Raw genomic sequence first — 12,323 nt, 5'->3', positions numbered from 1 at the left:
AGGGGCGCCTTCAGCAGGCGTTGGGTTCACCCCGCAGCGCCAGTTCTGCTTACCAAAAGTGGACCGCTAGACACTCGCATTCCAAGCCCGGCTCCACGCCAGCGAGCCGGGCTTCTGACCCACTGAAAGAAAGTTGGAGACGAGGTTGAGGTCCTTTCTGCCCCAAGACCTCTAATGATTCGCTTTACCGGATGGATAAAAGGGCGTCTTTTGTGCGTCTGCGAGAGCGCCAGCTATCCCCAGGGAATCTGCGGAGGGAACCAGCTGCTAGACCGTTCCATTGGTCTTTTGCCCCTATACCCAGGTCGGACGACCCATTTCCCACATTTGTTCAGTTTTGTTGAGTGATAAAATCTATCAAGATTCTGAAAGTCATGTCTATGTGCCAAACTATTATCTATCTGTGGAGCTCCCTGTCTATGGAAAAACAGCCGGTGCCGAAAGAAAGGGGCGCCAGCACTCCCATCATCTCCTACATTGCATAGCCATAGTACCGAGCAATCGCCATGTCTTTTTCCCTCTCAGTGAAGTGCTGACGACTTCTCCCCAATCTGGTAGCGTTGTCACGCTCTCGTTGAGCCTTCCTCCTCATGGCCTCTCGTTCTGGCCTCTGCCCATCTGTGATGGGTGTTGACATTACTGGCCCCGGAACCCCAGGGGTCCTCCGTAGAATTGGTTGGCGGGTGAAATGCTGAAGTGCAGTGTGGTTGTGAGGCCTGGGCGGGGCCCGGGGCTGGCTCACAGCAGAGTGAACAGGCTCCCGCTTCCGGGAAGCACAGGATGGTGTTGTGTGCGCCTCAGGCCTAGACGCAGGAGGCCGAGGGACACTGGGCCGGGCAGGGTTGTTGAAACCTGGTCCGGCTGAGTTGGTGGACATTGGCTGAGCTGAGCTGCCAGGACCTGCCAAACATACGGCGGTTGGCAGGGTTGCAGTGGCTTCGGCAGCCCGACCTGATGCCTGAGACTGTGGCCTGCGAGGCCGGCGTCGAGCCGGCGGCGGCTTGCGGTCCATGGGTGGAACACCCGATGGCACCAACTTGACCTTCCCGGGAGAAGGCAGCTTGTCCTGGGATGGAGGTGGAGGCCCTTGGCATGAACTTCCATCTGGTTTTGGGGGTGTGACTTGACTTTTCACTGGACCTTGGCCCTCACGGGGGCGGGGGCGCGTATCCAGCCATGGTTTGAAAACGGGGCGTGCCTGGGGGCCTTTGGGGTTGCTTGAGCTTGCCAGGGCCCGCGAGGAAGACGGGTCAGGTTGCTCACCGCTCCTCTTGCCCAGTGCATAGAACTCTTGCAGACCCTCCGCCAAGTGCGCACGCAGGCCGCTGCGAGGCCTTTTGAAGGCCTCCTGCGGGGGCTCGGGAGGCCGTTTCTTTCTCTTCATGATCTTGGGAAGGGCCAGCTTCTCTTCTGCCTCCGGTGGGGTCCAAGCCGGGTCTCCGCGAGATCTCTCCCTGAAAGCTCCCTGGGAGAACGAGGATGGACGACGACGACGACGACGACGACGATGACCGCGACCACAAGCCTAGGGCTGACAAAGCTCTGCCAAGAGGAACCCTGTTTTCTTTTATAGCCCCAGCGTGTAAAAGTGGGAGGAGCCAGAGAGACAGACCCACCAATCAGCCGCTCCGAGGAATGACGCCTCACCGTTTGGGCGGCGCCGACTGTAGGGTGGGGCAGGTTGGCGCATCTCAAGGAAAGGTTCTCCTGAACCTGGCTGAGATCGATGCCTGGGGTGCTTGACCGGCGCCGCCTCTTGGGCAGGCTCCTCCGCCCCGAGACCCGTGAAGTGTGCTCGGGGGTTTTTATTTTACTTTATGCTATTTCTTGTTTGTTTGTTGGTTGGTTGGTGTTGTTTTGCTTTGTTTTTTCTGCTTTCTGTGCTCAATTCTCTTCATTCATTGCAATCGATTCTATCTCTCGGCAATGAAACCTTGCAAACCTCGGTCCCATTTGCATTGGAAGGGAGGGGGAGTGGTGTGAGGGAGCGGGGAGGGGAAGACCGGAGACGCAAGCACACCGAACGTAGCGGCCCTTGCAGGTCATGGGAGGCAGAGGCTGAGGTGGATGTGAGTAAAATGTGTATGGCTTTGTATTTTAGCCCTTTGGCCCAGGCCCCTGCCCCAGTCCACCCAATATGCCAGCCGTGGCCCTGGCTTTCCTCAGTCCCATGTTCTTGGTGCTGCTGCTGCTCCCGCATCACTTGCTTGTCAATGTCCTGGACCACACGGGAGAGCTCTTTGAAGGTGCGGAAGAGCCCGCCATCTGGCAGGTGGATGCGGCGCGCACGAGGTGGATCTCTAACTTAGTGTTCATGCACTGGCCCGTGATGTGGGTGACCCTGGCATACTTCCCGCCATTTTGGCTCCAGTCACTTGGCAGCCTCCATTTTGTTTTTAAATATCTTTTATTGATTGTTTTTTAAAGAGTGGAAGGGAGAAGGATAGAGAATTAAAAACCTCAAAGATAGAGAAATCTCAATCAGCTGCCTCCTGCACCCAGCCCTTCTACTGGGCATATGCCCACAACAGAGGGATATGCCCTTGACCGGAATCGAACCTGGGACTGTTAGGCCGCAGGCTGATGCTCTGACCATGGAGCCAAACCACTTAACCGCCACTTTGAAACCCCAAAGGTTAACCCCTCTCTATTACCCTCTCCCCGCCACCCGAAATCCAGCGTTTTAACTTCCCCGTTTTATCAGCACAAAATACAACTACATAACATTGTACAAGTATACATTTTACTACACAAAGATGGATTAATATCTTTGTGTTGTTGTTGGTGTGTGTTTGTGTGTGTGTGTGTGTGTGTGTGTGTGCGCGTGCGCGCGCGCCCGCCAGATCACGTGTGCGCGTCGGTGTGTGTAAATCCGCAGTCACCCGCGGACACTTCTTGATCTGAATGGTCCGTCGGCATCCATGAGCACCCTTTAGGCCCTGCCTTCTTGCAGACAGCGTGGCCCCTGCTTGTCCTTCCCTGCTCTGGTCAAGTTGAGGCACCTGGCTCTGGCTGCAGGAGGGTGGCTTGCATTGGCGCTTCTCGGCCAGCAGAGGGCGGGACAGGCTCTTCGGCCATCTGGGCGACTCTCCCCCTCACCCCCAGCCACGCACCCAGTCCTCCCACTCTCCCCACGCACCCCACGCCAGTGTCCTTGCCCTAGGGCCCCGCTGGAGACCCCTCCCGTTTCCCGGGGGCACGCTGTGCCATCAAGGCCTCGCCTCCACCACGTGGCGCCGCCTCGAACCCCCATCCCACCCCTCCCCACACCACCCCACCCCCGGAGGATATGGGTATGGTCCGGCGCGAGATTCACACACTCTCCCTGGGTATTTTTGTCCAAGGGCCAGCGGGCGCTCACCGGACGTCGCCGGAACCGCAATGCTTTCCAAGGCACCGGACCCTCTCTCGGGGCGAACCCATTCCTTGGCGCCCTGCCCTTCACAAAAAAAAAAAAAAAAAAAAAAAAAAAAAAAGAACTCTCCCTGGGTCCTCGGCCTGCTTCTCCCAGGTCGGTCGCGTTACCCCGCTGGACGCCTCGCGGTGCCCGTCTCCGCCACTCTGGATTCGGGGATCTGAACCCGACTCCCTTCGGATCGGCTGAGGGCAACGGAGGCCATTGCCGGTCCCCTGGGAACGGCGCTCGCCCATCTCTCGGGACCCACTGACCCAGGTTCAACTGCTGTTCTCATGGAAGCCTTCTCCACTTTGGCCTTCCAGGTTCTCTTTGGAAGAACTACAGCCGGGTATGGGCCCGCGGCACCGCGCCATCCGTTTCCAGGGCTAGTTGATTCCGCAGGTGAGTTGTTGCACACTCCTTAGCGGATTCTGACTTCCATGACCCCCGTCCTGCTGTCGCTATCAACCAACACCTTTTCTGGGGTCTGATGAGCGTCGGCAAGGGGCGCCTTCAGCAGGCGTTGGGTTCACCCCGCAGCGCCAGTTCTGCTTACCAAAAGTGGACCGCTAGACACTCGCATTCCACGCCCGGCTCCACGCCAGCGAGCCGGGCTTCTGACCCACTGAAAGAAAGTTGGAGACGAGGTTGAGGTCCTTTCTTCCCCAAGACCTCTAATGATTCGCTTTACCGGATGGATAAAAGGGCGTCTTTTGTGCGTCTGCGAGAGCGCCAGCTATCCCCAGGGAATCTGCGGAGGGAACCAGCTGCTAGACCGTTCCATTGGTCTTTTGCCCCTATACCCAGGTCGGACGACCCATTTCCCACATTTGTTCAGTTTTGTTGAGTGATAAAATCTATCAAGATTCTGAAAGTCATGTCTATGTGCCAAACTATTATCTATCTGTGGAGCTCCCTGTCTATGGAAAAACAGCCGGTGCCGAAAGAAAGGGGCGCCAGCACTCCCATCATCTCCTACATTGCATAGCCATAGTACCGAGCAATCGCCATGTCTTTTTCCCTCTCAGTGAAGTGCTGACGACTTCTCCCCAATCTGGCAGCGTTGTCACGCTCTCGTTGAGCCTTCCTCCTCATGGCCTCTCGTTCTGGCCTCTGCCCATCTGTGATGGGTGTTGACATTACTGGCCCCGGAACCCCAGGGGTCCTCCGTAGAATTGGTTGGCGGGTGAAATGCTGAAGTGCAGTGTGGTTGTGAGGCCTGGGCGGGGCCCGGGGCTGGCTCACAGCAGAGTGAACAGGCTCCCGCTTCCGGGAAGCACAGGATGGTGTTGTGTGCGCCTCAGGCCTAGACGCAGGAGGCCGAGGGACACTGGGCCGGGCAGGGTTGTTGAAACCTGGTCCGGCTGAGTTGGTGGACATTGGCTGAGCTGAGCTGCCAGGACCTGCCAAACATACGGCGGTTGGCAGGGTTGCAGTGGCTTCGGCAGCCCGACCTGATGCCTGAGACTGTGGCCTGCGAGGCCGGCGTCGAGCCGGCGGCGGCTTGCGGTCCATGGGTGGAACACCCGATGGCACCAACTTGACCTTCCCGGGAGAAGGCAGCTTGTCCTGGGATGGAGGTGGAGGCCCTTGGCATGAACTTCCATCTGGTTTTGGGGGTGTGACTTGACTTTTCACTGGACCTTGGCCCTCACGGGGGCGGGGGCGCGTATCCAGCCATGGTTTGAAAACGGGGCGTGCCTGGGGGCCTTTGGGGTTGCTTGAGCTTGCCAGGGCCCGCGAGGAAGACGGGTCAGGTTGCTCACCGCTCCTCTTGCCCAGTGCATAGAACTCTTGCAGACCCTCCGCCAAGTGCGCACGCAGGCCGCTGCGAGGCCTTTTGAAGGCCTCCTGCGGGGGCTCGGGAGGCCGTTTCTTTCTCTTCATGATCTTGGGAAGGGCCAGCTTCTCTTCTGCCTCCGGTGGGGTCCAAGCCGGGTCTCCGCGAGATCTCTCCCTGAAAGCTCCCTGGGAGAACGAGGATGGACGACGACGACGACGACGACGACGACGACCGCGACCACAAGCCTAGGGCTGACAAAGCTCTGCCAAGAGGAACCCTGTTTTCTTTTATAGCCCCAGCGTGTAAAAGTGGGAGGAGCCAGAGAGACAGACCCACCAATCAGCCGCTCCGAGGAATGACGCCTCACCGTTTGGGCGGGGCCGACTGTAGGGTGGGGCAGGTTGGCGCATCTCAAGGAAAGGTTCTCCTGAACCTGGCTGAGATCGATGCCTGGGGTGCTTGACCGGCGCCGCCTCTTGGGCAGGCTCCTCCGCCCCGAGACCCGTGAAGTGTGCTCGGGGGTTTTTATTTTACTTTATGCTATTTCTTGTTTGTTTGTTGGTTGGTTGGTGTTGTTTTGCTTTGTTTTTTCTGCTTTCTGTGCTCAATTCTCTTCATTCATTGCAATCGATTCTATCTCTCGGCAATGAAACCTTGCAAACCTCGGTCCCATTTGCATTGGAAGGGAGGGGGAGTGGTGTGAGGGAGCGGGGAGGGGAAGACCGGAGACGCAAGCACACCGAACGTAGCGGCCCTTGCAGGTCATGGGAGGCAGAGGCTGAGGTGGATGTGAGTAAAATGTGTATGGCTTTGTATTTTAGCCCTTTGGCCCAGGCCCCTGCCCCAGTCCACCCAATATGCCAGCCGTGGCCCTGGCTTTCCTCAGTCCCATGTTCTTGGTGCTGCTGCTGCTCCCGCATCACTTGCTTGTCAATGTCCTGGACCACACGGGAGAGCTCTTTGAAGGTGCGGAAGAGCCCGCCATCTGGCAGGTGGATGCGGCGCGCACGAGGTGGATCTCTAACTTAGTGTTCATGCACTGGCCCGTGATGTGGGTGACCCTGGCATACTTCCCGCCATTTTGGCTCCAGTCACTTGGCAGCCTCCATTTTGTTTTTAAATATCTTTTATTGATTGTTTTTTAAAGAGTGGAAGGGAGAAGGATAGAGAATTAAAAACCTCAAAGATAGAGAAATCTCAATCAGCTGCCTCCTGCACCCAGCCCTTCTACTGGGCATATGCCCACAACAGAGGGATATGCCCTTGACCGGAATCGAACCTGGGACTGTTAGGCCGCAGGCTGATGCTCTGACCATGGAGCCAAACCACTTAACCGCCACTTTGAAACCCCAAAGGTTAACCCCTCTCTATTACCCTCTCCCCGCCACCCGAAATCCAGCGTTTTAACTTCCCCGTTTTATCAGCACAAAATACAACTACATAACATTGTACAAGTATACATTTTACTACACAAAGATGGATTAATATCTTTGTGTTGTTGTTGGTGTGTGTTTGTGTGTGTGTGTGTGTGTGTGTGTGTGTGCGTGCGCGCGCGCCCGCCAGATCACGTGTGCGCGTCGGTGTGTGTAAATCCGCAGTCACCCGCGGACACTTCTTGATCTGAATGGTCCGTCGGCATCCATGAGCACCCTTTAGGCCCTGCCTTCTTGCAGACAGCGTGGCCCCTGCTTGTCCTTCCCTGCTCTGGTCAAGTTGAGGCACCTGGCTCTGGCTGCAGGAGGGTGGCTTGCATTGGCGCTTCTCGGCCAGCAGAGGGCGGGACAGGCTCTTCGGCCATCTGGGCGACTCTCCCCCTCACCCCCAGCCACGCACCCAGTCCTCCCACTCTCCCCACGCACCCCACGCCAGTGTCCTTGCCCTAGGGCCCCGCTGGAGACCCCTCCCGTTTCCCGGGGGCACGCTGTGCCATCAAGGCCTCGCCTCCACCACGTGGCGCCGCCTCGAACCCCCATCCCACCCCTCCCCACACCACCCCACCCCCGGAGGATATGGGTATGGTCCGGCGCGAGATTCACACACTCTCCCTGGGTATTTTTGTCCAAGGGCCAGCGGGCGCTCACCGGACGTCGCCGGAACCGCAATGCTTTCCAAGGCACCGGACCCTCTCTCGGGGCGAACCCATTCCTTGGCGCCCTGCCCTTCACAAAAAAAAAAAAAAAAAAAAAAAAAAAAAAGAACTCTCCCTGGGTCCTCGGCCTGCTTCTCCCAGGTCGGTCGCGTTACCCCGCTGGACGCCTCGCGGTGCCCGTCTCCGCCACTCTGGATTCGGGGATCTGAACCCGACTCCCTTCGGATCGGCTGAGGGCAACGGAGGCCATTGCCGGTCCCCTGGGAACGGCGCTCGCCCATCTCTCGGGACCCACTGACCCAGGTTCAACTGCTGTTCTCATGGAAGCCTTCTCCACTTTGGCCTTCCAGGTTCTCCTTGGAAGAACTACAGCCGGGTATGGGCCCGCGGCACCGCGCCATCCGTTTCCAGGGCTAGTTGATTCCGCAGGTGAGTTGTTGCACACTCCTTAGCGGATTCTGACTTCCATGACCCCCGTCCTGCTGTCGCTATCCACCAACACCTTTTCTGGGGTCTGATGAGCGTCGGCAAGGGGCGCCTTCAGCAGGCGTTGGGTTCACCCCGCAGCGCCAGTTCTGCTTACCAAAAGTGGACCGCTAGACACTCGCATTCCAAGCCCGGCTCCACGCCAGCGAGCCGGGCTTCTGACCCACTGAAAGAAAGTTGGAGACGAGGTTGAGGTCCTTTCTGCCCCAAGACCTCTAATGATTCGCTTTACCGGATGGATAAAAGGGCGTCTTTTGTGCGTCTGCGAGAGCGCCAGCTATCCCCAGGGAATCTGCGGAGGGAACCAGCTGCTAGACCGTTCCATTGGTCTTTTGCCCCTATACCCAGGTCGGACGACCCATTTCCCACATTTGTTCAGTTTTGTTGAGTGATAAAATCTATCAAGATTCTGAAAGTCATGTCTATGTGCCAAACTATTATCTATCTGTGGAGCTCCCTGTCTATGGAAAAACAGCCGGTGCCGAAAGAAAGGGGCGCCAGCACTCCCATCATCTCCTACATTGCATAGCCATAGTACCGAGCAATCGCCATGTCTTTTTCCCTCTCAGTGAAGTGCTGACGACTTCTCCCCAATCTGGCAGCGTTGTCACGCTCTCGTTGAGCCTTCCTCCTCATGGCCTCTCGTTCTGGCCTCTGCCCATCTGTGATGGGTGTTGACATTACTGGCCCCGGAACCCCAGGGGTCCTCCGTAGAATTGGTTGGCGGGTGAAATGCTGAAGTGCAGTGTGGTTGTGAGGCCTGGGCGGGGCCCGGGGCTGGCTCACAGCAGAGTGAACAGGCTCCCGCTTCCGGGAAGCACAGGATGGTGTTGTGTGCGCCTCAGGCCTAGACGCAGGAGGCCGAGGGACACTGGGCCGGGCAGGGTTGTTGAAACCTGGTCCGGCTGAGTTGGTGGACATTGGCTGAGCTGAGCTGCCAGGACCTGCCAAACATACGGCGGTTGGCAGGGTTGCAGTGGCTTCGGCAGCCCGACCTGATGCCTGAGACTGTGGCCTGCGAGGCCGGCGTCGAGCCGGCGGCGGCTTGCGGTCCATGGGTGGAACACCCGATGGCACCAACTTGACCTTCCCGGGAGAAGGCAGCTTGTCCTGGGATGGAGGTGGAGGCCCTTGGCATGAACTTCCATCTGGTTTTGGGGGTGTGACTTGACTTTTCACTGGACCTTGGCCCTCACGGGGGCGGGGGCGCGTATCCAGCCATGGTTTGAAAACGGGGCGTGCCTGGGGGCCTTTGGGGTTGCTTGAGCTTGCCAGGGCCCGCGAGGAAGACGGGTCAGGTTGCTCACCGCTCCTCTTGCCCAGTGCATAGAACTCTTGCAGACCCTCCGCCAAGTGCGCACGCAGGCCGCTGCGAGGCCTTTTGAAGGCCTCCTGCGGGGGCTCGGGAGGCCGTTTCTTTCTCTTCATGATCTTGGGAAGGGCCAGCTTCTCTTCTGCCTCCGGTGGGGTCCAAGCCGGGTCTCCGCGAGATCTCTCCCTGAAAGCTCCCTGGGAGAACGAGGATGGACGACGACGACGACGACGACGACGACCGCGACCACAAGCCTAGGGCTGACAAAGCTCTGCCAAGAGGAACCCTGTTTTCTTTTATAGCCCCAGCGTGTAAAAGTGGGAGGAGCCAGAGAGACAGACCCACCAATCAGCCGCTCCGAGGAATGACGCCTCACCGTTTGGGCGGCGCCGACTGTAGGGTGGGGCAGGTTGGCGCATCTCAAGGAAAGGTTCTCCTGAACCTGGCTGAGATCGATGCCTGGGGTGCTTGACCGGCGCCGCCTCTTGGGCAGGCTCCTCCGCCCCGAGACCCGTGAAGTGTGCTCGGGGGTTTTTATTTTACTTTATGCTATTTCTTGTTTGTTTGTTGGTTGGTTGGTGTTGTTTTGCTTTGTTTTTTCTGCTTTCTGTGCTCAATTCTCTTCATTCATTGCAATCGATTCTATCTCTCGGCAATGAAACCTTGCAAACCTCGGTCCCATTTGCATTGGAAGGGAGGGGGAGTGGTGTGAGGGAGCGGGGAGGGGAAGACCGGAGACGCAAGCACACCGAACGTAGCGGCCCTTGCAGGTCATGGGAGGCAGAGGCTGAGGTGGATGTGAGTAAAATGTGTATGGCTTTGTATTTTAGCCCTTTGGCCCAGGCCCCTGCCCCAGTCCACCCAATATGCCAGCCGTGGCCCTGGCTTTCCTCAGTCCCATGTTCTTGGTGCTGCTGCTGCTCCCGCATCACTTGCTTGTCAATGTCCTGGACCACACGGGAGAGCTCTTTGAAGGTGCGGAAGAGCCCGCCATCTGGCAGGTGGATGCGGCGCGCACGAGGTGGATCTCTAACTTAGTGTTCATGCACTGGCCCGTGATGTGGGTGACCCTGGCATACTTCCCGCCATTTTGGCTCCAGTCACTTGGCAGCCTCCATTTTGTTTTTAAATATCTTTTATTGATTGTTTTTTAAAGAGTGGAAGGGAGAAGGATAGAGAATTAAAAACCTCAAAGATAGAGAAATCTCAATCAGCTGCCTCCTGCACCCAGCCCTTCTACTGGGCATATGCCCACAACAGAGGGATATGCCCTTGACCGGAATCGAACCTGGGACTGTTAGGCCGCAGGCTGATGCTCTGACCATGGAGCCAAACCACTTAACCGCCACTTTGAAACCCCAAAGGTTAACCCCTCTCTATTACCCTCTCCCCGCCACCCGAAATCCAGCGTTTTAACTTCCCCGTTTTATCAGCACAAAATACAACTACATAACATTGTACAAGTATACATTTTACTACACAAAGATGGATTAATATCTTTGTGTTGTTGTTGGTGTGTGTTTGTGTGTGTGTGTGTGTGTGTGTGTGTGCGTGCGCGCGCGCCCGCCAGATCACGTGTGCGCGTCGGTGTGTGTAAATCCGCAGTCACCCGCGGACACTTCTTGATCTGAATGGTCCGTCGGCATCCATGAGCACCCTTTAGGCCCTGCCTTCTTGCAGACAGCGTGGCCCCTGCTTGTCCTTCCCTGCTCTGGTCAAGTTGAGGCACCTGGCTCTGGCTGCAGGAGGGTGGCTTGCATTGGCGCTTCTCGGCCAGCAGAGGGCGGGACAGGCTCTTCGGCCATCTGGGCGACTCTCCCCCTCACCCCCAGCCACGCACCCAGTCCTCCCACTCTCCCCACGCACCCCACGCCAGTGTCCTTGCCCTAGGGCCCCGCTGGAGACCCCTCCCGTTTCCCGGGGGCACGCTGTGCCATCAAGGCCTCGCCTCCACCACGTGGCGCCGCCTCGAACCCCCATCCCACCCCTCCCCACACCACCCCACCCCCGGAGGATATGGGTATGGTCCGGCGCGAGATTCACACACTCTCCCTGGGTATTTTTGTCCAAGGGCCAGCGGGCGCTCACCGGACGTCGCCGGAACCGCAATGCTTTCCAAGGCACCGGACCCTCTCTCGGGGCGAACCCATTCCTTGGCGCCCTGCCCTTCACAAAAAAAAAAAAAAAAAAAAAAAAAAAAAGAACTCTCCCTGGGTCCTCGGCCTGCTTCTCCCAGGTCGGTCGCGTTACCCCGCTGGACGCCTCGCGGTGCCCGTCTCCGCCACTCTGGATTCGGGGATCTGAACCCGACTCCCTTCGGATCGGCTGAGGGCAACGGAGGCCATTGCCGGTCCCCTGGGAACGGCGCTCGCCCATCTCTCGGGACCCACTGACCCAGGTTCAACTGCTGTTCTCATGGAAGCCTTCTCCACTTTGGCCTTCCAGGTTCTCCTTGGAAGAACTACAGCCGGGTATGGGCCCGCGGCACCGCGCCATCCGTTTCCAGGGCTAGTTGATTCCGCAGGTGAGTTGTTGCACACTCCTTAGCGGATTCTGACTTCCATGACCCCCGTCCTGCTGTCGCTATCCACCAACACCTTTTCTGGGGTCTGATGAGCGTCGGCAAGGGGCGCCTTCAGCAGGCGTTGGGTTCACCCCGCAGCGCCAGTTCTGCTTACCAAAAGTGGACCGCTAGACACTCGCATTCCACGCCCGGCTCCACGCCAGCGAGCCGGGCTTCTGACCCACTGAAAGAAAGTTGGAGACGAGGTTGAGGTCCTTTCTGCCCCAAGACCTCTAATGATTCGCTTTACCGGATGGATAAAAGGGCGTCTTTTGTGCGTCTGCGAGAGCGCCAGCTATCCCCAGGGAATCTGCGGAGGGAACCAGCTGCTAGACCGTTCCATTGGTCTTTTGCCCCTATACCCAGGTCGGACGACCCATTTCCCACATTTGTTCAGTTTTGTTGAGTGATAAAATCTATCAAGATTCTGAAAGTCATGTCTATGTGCCAAACTATTATCTATCTGTGGAGCTCCCTGTCTATGGAAAAACAGCCGGTGCCGAAAGAAAGGGGCGCCAGCACTCCCATCATCTCCTACATTGCATAGCCATAGTACCGAGCAATCGCCATGTCTTTTTCCCTCTCAGTGAAGTGCTGACGACTTCTCCCCAATCTGGCAGCGTTGTCACGCTCTCGTTGAGCCTTCCTCCTCATGGCCTCTCGTTCTGGCCTCTGCCCATCTGTGATGGGTGT

The sequence above is a fragment of the Myotis yumanensis genome, unplaced genomic scaffold (genome assembly GCF_028538775.1).
Source record: "Myotis yumanensis isolate MYYU_CA2020_CCGP unplaced genomic scaffold, mMyoYum1.0.hap1 SCAF_34, whole genome shotgun sequence".
NCBI lineage: Eukaryota > Metazoa > Chordata > Mammalia > Chiroptera > Vespertilionidae > Myotis > Myotis yumanensis.
Note: the sequence above shows the minus strand (reverse complement) of the source record.